This window comes from Lissotriton vulgaris, chromosome 10, assembly GCF_964263255.1.
Source record: "Lissotriton vulgaris chromosome 10, aLisVul1.2, whole genome shotgun sequence".
In the NCBI taxonomy this organism is placed as follows: Eukaryota; Metazoa; Chordata; class Amphibia; order Caudata; family Salamandridae; genus Lissotriton; species Lissotriton vulgaris.
In genome coordinates, this window is record NC_141698.1 from 946,876,914 (window position 1) to 946,889,999 (window position 13,086).

Consider the following 13,086-nt stretch of genomic DNA (forward strand, 5'->3'; position numbering starts at 1 on the left):
GTGGGTCAAGTACCCGCGACAGGCAAGGGCCCTCAACGTATTTTCGAGACTTCAAAATTATAAAGCATAAAACGACCTGGTTTTTCAGGGGATGAGGGGAGGGGGGGGGAGAGGGGGGGACACTGGGTTTTTTGGCCCCGGGCGCAGCGGCCATCTAGGGATACTTACCAAACCCAGACATTTCTGAAAACTAGACACCCTGGGGAGTTAAGTGAGGTATGGCTTGCGTGGATCCCCTGTTTTCCTACCCAGAATCCCTTGCAAACCTCAAATTTAGCTGTAGAAATCTTTTTTTCATAACATTTTTGTTTGGGATTGCCGTGCTGGCACAAATGTCCTACTACACTGCCTTCCCCGTGCTCTCCCGAGTAAAATGATACCTCATTGTGCACCCACGCAGATTCCAGAACTTTCCAACAAACTTTGAGGTTTGCAAGGGATTCTGGGTAACAGAACCTAGTGAGAGCTAGACAAGTCACCCCATCCTAGGTTCCCCTGGGTGTCTGGTTTTGAAAAATGTATAAGTTTGCTAGGTTTCCCTAGATGCCAGCAGAGCTAGGGTTCAAAATCTACAGCTAGGCACTTTGCAAAAAAGGGGTCAGTTTTTAATGTAAAAACGTGGTGTGTCCACTTTGCATTTTGGACCGCTTCTTGTAGCGGGCACTAGGCCTACCAAACACAATTGAGGTACCATTTTTTTGGAAAACTTTGGGAAATGCGCGAGGGGTGGAATTTTGTGGATAAACGCAGATTCCATAACTTTCCATCACAGAAATATGAGGAAAATCTTTTTTTTTTTTTTTACAAACTTTGAGGTTTGCAAGGGATTTTGGGTGACAGAACCTGTGGGAGCCAGACAAGTCACCCCATCCTGGATTCCCCTGGGTGTCTAGTTTTCAAAAATGTATAGGTTTGCTAGGTTTCCCTAGGTGCCGGCAGAACTAGGGTTCAAACTCTACAGCTAGGCACTTTGAAAAAAACAACCATTAGAAATGCAATAGGTCTCGGATTTATTTGAGTTAGAGGAAATGGCAATGTCTTTTCGCCATGTGTTATGGACTGTATGTATGTAGTGTGTAATAGAATTATGTGGATTGGATTGGAATTGTAGCAATGGTAGCATGCTGAGCTTTAGATGATTATGTTTTAAAGTAAAGTTTGCAATACTGCTATTGCTACAATAGTTAATTGTGGATTTGTTAACAATTGATGTGTGAAGTGATGGCTGTTGGTGTGCACTGACGGGTGGTGGTGTGTGCCTGGTGAAAGCGTGCACTGACGGCTGGTGGTGTGTGTATGCCTGGTGAAAGTGTGCACTGATGGTTGGCGGTGTGTGTGTGCGCCTGGTGAAAGTGTGCAGTGATGGATGGTGGTGTGTGTGAGCTTGGTGAAAAGCGGATTACCATGCATACTCGCATACTGATCACCCTGCATAGTCAAACACTGCTGGCCCTGGAAACCTACGTACTGCTCACCCTGCATACGCACACTCTGCTCACCCTGCACACTCGCACACTGCTGGCCCTGGACATCCACATACTGCTCACCCTGCATATGTACACACTGCTTAGCCTGCACACTCACATACTGCTGGTCCTGGACACCCACATACTGCTCACCCTGCACACTCACACACTGCTGGCCTTGGATACTCACATACTGATCACTCTGCATACTCACACACTGCTCACCCAGCATACTCACACACTGCTCACCCTGCATACTCACACTCTGCACACTCACACTCTGCTCACCCTGCAAACTCACACACTGCTGGCCCTGGACATCCACATACTGCTCACCCTCCATACTCATAGTTGCAGACAGATATTGTATTCCAGTGATGATGCATGCAAGTAATGGATCCGGTAAATATCTGCTGTAAATGCCATCAGGGAGTCAACTGGCGATGATCTGCTCATCTCTGAGCGCAGCTCTAATCTCCTCACCTCGTGAGAGGCTTGACTGGGATTGGGAAAATAAGGAGCCTACTCTCTCTCCACACTGCAGTCGCTGCTTTAAGTAAGAAGGAATGCAGCCTGCTGCCCACACATGGACCTTTGCATGGGTTTGTGTTGAGACAGAAGAATAATGTAAGAAGTAGCACTGAAAGGTGGTGAGTGTGTGTTGCGTGTGTGTGGTGTTGTGTATGTGGTAGTGTGTGTGGTGTTATGTGTGTGGTGTTATGTGTGTGTGGTGGTGTGGTGTTGTGTCATTGTGTGTGTGTGTAGTGTGCGTGTGGTGTTGTGTGTGTGTGTGGTGTGTTTGTGGTGTTATGTGTGTGATGTTATATGTGTGTGTGTGGTGTGGTGTTTGTGTGTGGTTGTGTTGTATTGTGTGTGTGTGTGTGTGTGTAGTGTGTGTGTGGTGTTGTGTGTGGTGTGTTTGTGGTGTGTATAGTGTGTGTGGTGTTATGTGTGTAGTGTTATGTGTGCAGTCTTATGTGTGTGTGGTTGTGTGGTATTGTGTGTGTGGGGTGTGGTGTGTATGCACAATGCAAGGATGGAGAAACAAGTGTAACAGTACATAGAACAGGTGCAGCATAAATTAAGTTTGGTAATGCTGTTGCAGTTAGATGAAAAAGAACAGGTGTAACATGATTTAAGGATAGCGGGGCAGTATGATGTAAGTTAGCTAATACTGTACTTTTAAAGAATAGAAAGGTATATGGAGCAGGAGGGAAATAAACAAGAGTAGTAAATTTTTTAAGAGTGGATATGTTGCTGCAATTGAAGGAAAGCAAAAAGATGCAGTATAGCATAAGAGTGTAGAAAAACTTGGATTAGGAAAGAGTACAACAGGAGAAACAGTACATGGATAAGGAACTGCAGAGGGAGAACCTGTGTTGTAGTATTTAAGAGGAAAGGGGAAGGTGCAGCAGAGAAGAGGCACAGTAGTGTTAAAGGTAAAGTAGCAGCAGGTGAAAAAAATGGATATTGTATTATTTGATAGTAAAGGCAGGGTTGCAGTTGGACGAAAGAGAACAGGTGCTGCATAAGAAAAGTATTGTATGGCAGTTGTAGCAGGATGTGGAATAGGTGCTGTAGTTGCAAGTATTGTGGGCTAAGTATATTAGAGTTAAACAAGGCTACTGTGTTTAACATTAAATGGAAAAATGCAGTGGAGTACAGTAGAAGTGATAGTAGAAAAGCGCTGAAAGGTAGAAGGACTGTTGCAACAGGAGGGAGCAGAGCTAGTACAGCAGAATGCAAAGATGTAGGGAGAGTTGTAAATAAGGTAGCAAAACTGGTGTAATTTATTTTTTGCTGTTGGCTTGTTGGAGGTAGATGAAGGAAATGTGTGTAGCATGGTTATAAGAGCAAAAAGATCATCACAGGAGAAGGCAACAAGGAGTTAGAAAATGAGGCGGGTGGAAGATAAGAGCAGATGAGCACAGGAGAAGAGGGAGTTACAGAAGGGTGCGGGTGGAAGAGAGCAGCAGATTAGCACGGGAGAATAGAACAAGGAGATAAAGAAGGAGGCGGGTGGAAGCGAGTAGCAGATGAGCACAGAAGAAGAGAATAGGGAGTTAAAGAAGGAGGCGGGGTGAAAGAGAGCAGCAGATTTAGCATAGGAGAAGAGAACAGGGAGTTAGAGAAGGAGACAGGGTGGAAAAGAGCAGCAGATCAGCACGGGAAAAGAGAAGAGAACAGGATTTAGAGAAGGAGGTGGGTGTAAGAGAGGGAGGGCGATAGATAGAGGTAGGGAGGGCGATAGAGTGAGGGTGATAGATAGAGGGAGGGTGATAGATAGGTAGAGGCAGGGCGATAGATAGGTAGAGGAAGGGCGATAAATAGAGGGAGGGCGATAGAGTGAGAGGCGATAGATAGAGTGAGGGAGGGTGATAGATAGTTAGATGGATAGATAGATAGATAGAAAGATAGAGTGAGTGATGGAAGAGAACAGCATATTGGCACAGGAGAAGAGAACAGGGATTTAGAGAAAGAGGCGGTGGAAGAGAACAGCAGATGGCACGGGAGAAGAGAACAGAGAGTTAGAGAAGGAGGTGGGTGGAAGAGAGTATCAGATTAGCACAGCAGAAGAGAACAGGGAGTTAAAGAAGGAGGTGGGGTGGAAGAGATAAGTAGATTAGTACAAGAGAAGATAAGAGGGAGTTAGAGAAGGAGGCGAGATGGAAGAGAGCAGCAGATTATCAGGAGGCGGGGTGGAAGGGAGCAGCACATTAGCAGAGGTAGAAAAGAAGAGAACAGGGAGTTAGAGAAGGAGGTGGGTGGAAGAGAGCAGCATAACAGCACACTAGAAGAGAAGAGGTAGTTAAAGAAGGAGGCAGAGTGGAAGAGAGCTGCAGATTAGCTGTGGCGAAGAGAAGTGAACAGGGAGTTAGAGAAGGAGGTGGGTGGAAGAGAGCAGCATAACAGTACAGCAGAAGATAAAATTGAGTTAAAGAAGGAGACAGTGGAAGAGAGCAGCAGATTAGCACAGAAGAAGAGAACAGGGAGTTAGAGATAGAGGTGGGCGGAAGAGAACAGCAGATTAGCATAGGAGAAGAAAACACAGAATAGCACAGGAGAAGAGAACAGGGAGGTAGAGAAGGAGGCGAGTCGAAGAGAGCAGCATAACAGCACAGCCGAAGAGAACATGGAATTAAAGAAGGAGGTGGTTGGAAGAGAGCAGCAGATTAATGAGGATGGAGTTGGAGGAGGAGGTTGGAGTTGGAGGGTGGACAGTATTATACCTCTACTTGTACTTTGTTCGCTGTTATAACCTGCACACATGTCACTTTTTCCTCTTGTATTGCACCGTTGGTACCTCTTGTATTTTTGTTTGCTCACAATTGTCACTTTTGCGCCTTGTAACTTAAAGTTTGCTGTTGTACTTTGTTCAATTGTAATTTTCTCCTCCTGTATCATTACTGTTCCTATTGTTGGACTTGGAGGGTGGACTTGGAGGGTGGAGTTTGAGGGTAGACTTTACGTTTGAGGGTAGAGTTGGAGTTTGAGTTGGAGGGTGGAGTTTGAGTTGGAGGGTGGAGTTTGAGGGTAGACTTTATGTTTGAGGGTAAAGTTGGAGTTTGAGGGTGGAGTTTGAGTTGGAGGGTGGAGTTTGAGTTGGAGGGTGGAGTTGGAGGGTGTGCTCACAATTGTCACTTTTGCGCCACGTAACTTAAAGTTTGCTGTTGTACTTTGTTCACTTGCCATTTTCTCCTCATGTATCATTACTGTTCCTATTGTTGAAGTTGGAAAGTGGAGTTGGAGGTTGTAGTTGGAGGGTGAATTTAGAGGGTGGAGTTGGAGGGTGGACAGTATTATACCTCTAATTGTACTTTGTTCGCTGTTGTAACCTGCACACATCACATTTTCCTCTTGTATTGCACCGTTGGTACCTCTTGTATTTTTGTTTGCTCACAATTGTCACTTTTGCGCCTAACGTTTGCTGTTGTACTTTGTTCGGTTGTAATTTTCTCCTCATGTATCATTACTGTTCCTATTGTTGGAGTTGGAGGGTGGAGTTGGCGGGTGGAGTTGGAGGGTGTGCTCACAATTGTCACTTTTGCGCCACGTAACTTAACGTTTGCTGTTGTACTTTGTTCATTTGTAATTTTCTCCTCATGTATCATTACTGTTCCTATTGGTGGAGTTGGAGGGTGGAATTGGAGGGTGGAGTTGGAGGGTGAACTTGGAGTTGGAGGGTGGACTTGGAGTTGGAGTTTGAATTGGAGTTGGAGGGTGGACTTGGAGTTGGAGGGTGGACTTGGAGTTGGAGGGTGGACTTGGGAGTTGGAGGGTGGAGTTGGAGGATAGAGTTTGAGTTGGAGGGTGTGCTCACAATTGTCACTTTTGCACCAAGTGACTTAACGTTTGCTGTTGTACTTTGTTCACTTGTAATTTTCTCCTCATGTATCATTACTGTTCCTATTGTTGGAGTTGGAAGTTGGGGGGTGTACTTGGAGGGTGGAGTTGGAAGTTGGGGGGTGTACTTGGAGGGTGGAGTTGGAAGTTGGAGGGTGGAGTTGGAAGTTGGAGGGTGTAGTTGGAGGGTGGAGTTAGCGGGTGGAGGGTGAAGTTGGAGGGTGGAGGTGGACTTGGAGGGTGGAGGTGGACTTGGAGGGTGGAGGTGGACTTGGAGGGTGGAGGTGGACTTGGAGGGTGGAGGTGGACTTGGAGGGTGGAGGTGGACTTGGAGGGTGGGGGTGGACTTGGAGGGTAGAGTTTGAGTTGGAGGGTGGAGTTTGAGTTAGAGGGTGGAGTTTGAGTTAGAGGGTGGAGTTGGAGTTGGAGGGTGTGCTCACAATTGTCACTTTTGCGCCACGTAACTTAACGTTTGCTGTTGTACTTTGTTTACTTGTAATTTTCTCCTCATGTATCACTACTGTTCCTATTGTTGGAGTTGGAAGTTGGAGTTGGAGGGTGGAGTTGGAGGGCGGAAGGTGTAGTTGGAGGGTGGACAGTATTATACCTGTACTTGTATTTTGTTCGCTGTTGTAACCTGCACACATATCACTTTTTCCTCCTGTATTGCACCGTTTGCTACCTCGTGTATTTTTATTTGCTCACAAATGGTGTGCAGCAGTGTGTGGCGTGCAGCAGTGTGTGGCGTGCAGCAGTGTGTGGCGTGCAGCAGTGTGTGGCGTGCAGCAGTGTGTGGCGTGCAGCAGTGTGAGGCGTGCAGCAGTGTGAGGCGTGCAGCAGTGTGAGGCGTGCAGCAGTGTGTGGCGTGCAGCAGTGTGAGGCGTGCAGCAGTGTGAGGCATGCAGCAGTGTGAGGCGTGCAGCAGTGTGAGGCGTGCAGCAGTGTGAGGCGTGCAGCAGTGTGAGGCGTGCAGCAGTGTGAGGCGTGCAGCAGTGTGAGGCGTGCAGCAGTGTGAGGTGTGCAGCAGTGTGAGGCGTGCATCAGTGTGTGGCATGCAGCAGTGTGTGGTGTGCAGCAGTGTGTGGCGTGCAGCAGTGTGTGGCGTGCAGCAGTGCGTGACTTGCAGCAGCAGCATTGTGTGGCGCGCAGCAGTGTGTGGCCGCAGCAGTGTGTGGCCGCAGCAGTGTGTGGCACGCAGCAGTGTGTGACGTGCAGCAGTGTGTGGCGTGTAGGTTGCAGCAGTGTGTGGCGTGCAGCAGTGTGTGGCGTGCAGCAGTGTGTGGAGCGCAGCAGTGTGCGGCGCGCAGCAGTGTGAGGCGCGCAGCAGTGTGAGGCGTGCAGCAGTGTGAGGCGTGCAGCAGTGTGAGGCGTGCAGCAGTGAGAGGCGTGCAGCAGTGTGTGGCGTGCAGCAGTGTGAGGCGTGCAGCAGTGTGAGGCGTGCAGCAGTGCGAGGCGTGCAGCAGTGTGTGGTGTGCAGCAGTGTGAGTAATGCAGCAGTGTGAGTAATGCAGCAGTGTGCAGTATGCAGCAGTGTGAGGGGTGCAGCAGTGTGCCGTGCAGCAGTGTGAGGCGTGCAGCAGTGTGAGGCGTGCAGCAGTGTGTGGCGTGCAGCAGTGTGTGGCGTGCAGCAGTGTGTGGCGTGCAGCAGTGTGTGGCGTGCAGCAGTGTGCGGCGTGCAGCAGTGTGCGGCGTGCAGCAGTGTGAGGCGTGCAGCAGTGTGAGGCGTGCAGCAGTGCAGCATGCTTCAGTGTGAGGCGTGCAGCAGAGTGAGGCATGCAGCAGAGTGAGGCGTGCAGCAGAGAGGCGTGCAGCAGTGTGAGGCGTGCAGCAGTGTGAGGCGTGCAGCTGTGTGAGGCGTGCAGCTGTGTAAAGCAGTGTGAGTAATGCAGCAGTGTGCGGCGTGCAGTGAGGCGTGCAGCAGTGTGCAGCGTGCAGCAGTGTGAGGCGTGCAGCAGTGTGAGGCGTGCAGCAGTAAGGCGTGCAGCAGTGTGAGGCGTGCAGCAGTGTGAGGCGTGCAGCAGTGTGCAGTAATGCAGCAGTGTGCGGCGTGCAGCAGTGTGAGGCGTGCTGCAGTGTGAGGCGTGCTGCAGTGTGAGGCGTGCAGCAGTGTGAGGCATGCAGCAGCGTGAGTAATGCAGCAGTGTGCGGCGTGCAGCAGTTTACGGCGTGCTGCAGTGTGAGGCGTGCAGCAGTGTGCGGCGTGCAGCAGTGTGCGGCGTGCAGCAGTGTGCGGCGTGCAGCAGTGTGAGGTGTGCAGCAGTGTGAGGTGTGCAGCAGTGTGAGGTGTGCAGCAGTGTGAGGTGTGCAGCAGTGTGAAGCGTGCAGCAGTGTGCGGCGTGCAGCATGCAGCCGTTTAAGTAATGCAGCTGTGTGAGGCAGTGTGAGGCGTGCAGCAGTGTGAGGCGTGCAGCAGTGTGAGGTGTGCAGCAGTGAGGCGTGCAGCAGTGTGAGGCGTGCAGCAGTGTGAGTAACTCTCACTCTGCTGTCTCTCACTCTGCTGTCTCTCATACTCTGCTGTCACTCTCACTCTGCTGTCTCATGTGGTCACTCTCACTCTGCTGTAACTCATGCTGTCACTCTCACTCTGCTGTCACTCACTGCGGTCATTTTTACTCTGCTGACACTCATGCTGTCACTCTCACTCTGCTGTCACTCATGCTGTCACTCTCACTCTGCTGTCACTCTCACTCACTCTGCTGTACCTCACTCTGTCACTCTCACGTCCCTCACACTCTGCTGTCACTCTCACTCTGCTGTCACTCACTCTGCTGTCACTCATGCTGTCACTCTCACTCTGCTGTTGCTCATATTGTCACTCCCACTCTGCTGTCTCTCATGCTGTCACTCTCACTCTGCTGTCACTTTCACTCTGCTGTCACTCTCACTCTGCTGTCACTCTCACTCCGCTGTCACTCTTACTCTGTCACTCTCACTCACACTCATGCTGTCACTCACACTCTGCTGTCACTGTATTTCTGGCCAAATAATAGACAGCATAGGTCAAGATCCCTTTAAATGATATGTATGCACCTGGCTGCATACATATTCCCGTGGCTCAAAGCAGCAACTTGCCATTAATCACCATTCATGTGTTGTGCCACGTGTACAGAGGGAATCTGCACATATAGTCAATTTGAGACTACTAACCAGGGCAAAGCAAGTGCAAAGTGAATATCTGACAGATGCCCTACCTATAGATCCGACCATTAGCCACTCCCCTACCTCAATTTGATAAGTACCGGCACTTATTTTTTTTGCCCCTTTTAAAGCCCTAGTTACAATTGAATTAAAGTGACTGCAAGTACCACGATGCAAATGAAACCCCTGCTGTGATGAGCGGGCTCGCGCACGGGCCTGGGAGCTCTGTTCCCGCAGCCTCTGGGGGTCTCCGGTGCTTGTCTGCAGCTGGGGTTTGTAATGTGATCGTGTGTATTCGAGCTGGCCCTGCCGTGTGCAGCAGGATATCACACAGCTCTTATTTTCTTTATTGGCTCATTCTCACATGCAGTGACGTAGCATGGGCGCCATGGGGGCTAATGCAAGCAAGGCAATTTGGTTTGGTATTAAATAAAGCCACTAATGTGGATGAAGCGGGCCCCTCACGACCCTGGGTCCCTCACAGCCCTGTGCGGCCCCTGTTTGTATAGGCTTACATCCTGTCTGCTCCAGCCAGTGAGCCCTGCTCTATTTGATGCAGCTGCGTGTCTCTCTTGCGGCTAATGTTCACCTCATGTCAGTCAGTATTTGGCTTCGACCTTCGGGGAGTTCTCGCTCTCGTGTTTGTGCTCGTTTTCCTGCTCAGCTTGATTAAGTGTGTGCTTTCTTACTGTGTTTATTCGCCCCTTTACCCTGACACTGCACACCGTTCCATCTGTACGAGGATCCTAAACCAAAGTAAGCCTACAAAAGACATAATGGCACCTTGGAAGTGATGCTTGTACTTTGAGTACGTGGAGTTTGAAAAGACATTGAAGGAAGATGGAGACAAAAATGCAGTGACAGGCGGAGAAGACATTCCCGAGTGCAAGGGGAAACAAGCAGCAGTGAAAGCGATCGCTTTCGCAGTTGCTATTGTAAAAAAAAAAAAAAAAAAAACGGCGCGCGCGCCACTGCCAGCATATGTTTTGAATTATAGTGGCTGTCAAGCCGCGATAATTCAAAACATATGGCCTCTGGTGCGCGTAACAGACACCAATAGGCCATAGGCGGAGCTACGCGACCGCCTATGGCCTATTGCGTGTTCTGTTACAGCACACACCCTAAGGCCAATGAAATTGGACCTTGGATTCCACAACGGCACGAGCGTTGTGGAATGCAAGGTCCATTTTCAATTCCCCCAGAATAGGCTCGGGCTGCCCGACACTGCATGCACAGTGTACGCTAGGCCCGAGACCTAAAAACGGGTCAGTTTTCACTGTAGAAATGTGGTGTGTCCACGTTGCATTCTGGGTAGTTTCCAGTCGCGGGCACTAGGCCCACCCACACAAGTGAGGTACCGTTTATCTCGGAAGACTTTGAGGAATGCGGGGTGGTTGGAATTTTGTGGATCCACGCAGATTCCAGAACTTTCCATCACAGAAATGTGAGGAATTTTTTTTTATACAAAGTTTGAGGTTTGCAAGGGATTCTGAGTAACAGAACCTGGTGAGTGTGAGATGAGTTCCACTGATGTGGAACCACAAGGCTATTGTGGGGGCAAGTTACCTGTCAAAGGATATGTTGATGCTGTATTGTCATAATATGGGAAAACATGTTTAGACCTTAAAAAATACTTTTTCTTAGTTTAAAAAAAAAATAATTAGCTGTCCAGAAAGCTTTTCATGCCCTGACGAAGACCTCGCTATAAAAGTTACTGCATCCCCTTCCACTATAGAAGTCAAAACGTATTGGGGAAAATTCTCGGGAAGAATGATGAGATCCTCGTCTCCATATTAAACAAGTGCCCATGGAGTATGAACAGTGCCAACAGTAAACGAAAAAAGAAATGATTGGTAAGGCTGAAAGAGAGAGGGACTCAAAGATGCATCTTCACCCCCAGAGGAGAACACATTAGGTGTTGAGAAGTCAAAATAATTTGGATATATTTACACTATTTATAGAGGAATCAGGAAATAAAATGTACATTTTACGTTAATATTTGTCTATGTAGTACTATTTGTTGTGAATTGGATTATATGTTGTGTATAGTGACAACTACTATATGTATTACAGACGAAAAGACCAAGAAAAAATGAAATGTTTTTGATAAAAACAATTGCACAAAATAAATAGGAGATTAATTCTCAAACACACAGGATTCATGTGGATGTTGTGTTAAAAAAGTGGACATAGTTTGATGGCTATGAGGGTTATACAGTTCTGGTGTCACGTATTGCCCTATAAAGGCAGAAAAGCAGTTGGAAGGGTTACTTGGTAGAGAAAGGAAGAACATTACTGAGGTGGAAGGAACAAAGGGCTTTAGTCATGGTTCTCAATCCTCATCATTCAGAGCAGGTGCTGCTCACTTCACATGATGCTAGAGAGGCTTGGAGGAGTAAATACCCTAAATTGTGTGCTAAGAGTCTGGGGTGTTTGCATAGGTTTCAACACCACATAATAATAAAAGAGGGACCTTTACTCAAGGTGCACAATGTTTCATTAGCATTGCGGGCCATCCCAAAATAAGAGCTGAACCGACTGTGCACTGAAGGGATCATTAAGCCCATTGAATCTTCTGAGTGGCTCAGTCCACTAGGTTTGGCCAGGAAATTCAATAGAAATCTGCGCATGTGTGTATATTTAAGGGACTTGAAGGAATGTATTTGGTAGATAGACAACCGTTACCCAGGATAAATGAAATGCTAATGGAGGTCGGAGTACCTAAGTGTTTTTCTACATTGTAATTATCAAGTGCTTATCACCAAGTACTGTTACATCCTGAATCCAAACTAGTGACAACTTTCATAACGCCGACAGGGGAATTCCAGTTTGTACGCAAATGATTTGGGCTGGCCTCAGAGTCTGCTGTGCTTGGCAGTTCGGGCTGGACTGCTCCCATGAGGCACAGGGTCAAGACTGATTTGCATATGGCTGGGTCAGAACTGGGGTGGTGAAGTGAGCTAAAAAAAGATGATGGATTCAACCCAGATCTGTGACTGGGGGTGAGTGTCTGAAAAGTTTCAGCGCTTTGTCCATCATTTCCTTGTGTTTGCATTGTTAGAAGGAATGACAGACTAGTGATTCCAGAGGGTTTGCGCCTGACCTTCTACACTCCCACCCGCCAGCTACGATCGACCAGCCACGCCCTCGCCGCCGTTCCACGCATCCGAAGAGCCACCATGGGAGGAAGATCCTTCTCCTACCTGGTAGCCAAGACTTGGAACTCCCTCCCCATCCACCTCCGTCTTACCCAAGACCACCTCGCCTTCAGGAAGCAACTCAAGACCTGGCTCTTCGAGCAGTAGCGGACCCCTCTCCCTCAAGCGCCTTGAGACCCACCGGGTGAGTAGCGCGCTATACAAATTTCTTGATTGATTGATGAAGAACATGGTGGTATAGCTGCCATGAAGAGGCAAGCACATAATGATTTCTAGCGGGCAGGCATGGACACTCATGTTGAGAGATTGTGCGCCTTGCGCATGCAGCGATCAAACACACAAGGTTTACAAGATTCTGATTGAACCAGTGGAAATTTCCCAGTAAAGCATGGAAAAGGGTGGCTGTGGATATTTGCGGTCCGTTCGAGTTTGGGTTATGAAAACAGATTTACAATAGTGTTAGTGGATTATTTTTTTAAATGGCTGGAGATGGCGCTCATGAAGGAGGTGATAACAGCTGATGTAATTTATTTTTGTGAAGAAATATTAAGGCATGAGGCTTGTCCTGGTGCAATTGTGTCAAGAAAGGGTGAGTGGCGAATCTAGAGGATGGAAAGTGGTGGCGCACAAGGAAAATATAGATGTCAGAATGAAAGATAGGTTAGGCATTGATGCTGTACCAAGGTGTCAGGAGAAGTTCCCCTCTCAGGGGATGGAGAGGGAGGTTTCAGTCAAACACATGCCGACTAAATTGGCAGATTTTGTGTGCGACTGCAGGAGTATTAGTGGGAGGTGTGTGAATACACTCTAGCCCTTTTGACCACTACTCTGTATGTTCCATTTTTGTTTATGCTTTCATTTTGTAAGTATTTCACTTGTTAAATTTTCTTTGCATATTTGTAAATAGCTCTGTTTGCATTAGTATGGAGGATACTTGTAAATACACTCTATGGCAGGCAACATTTGTGATGGTTAGCTCT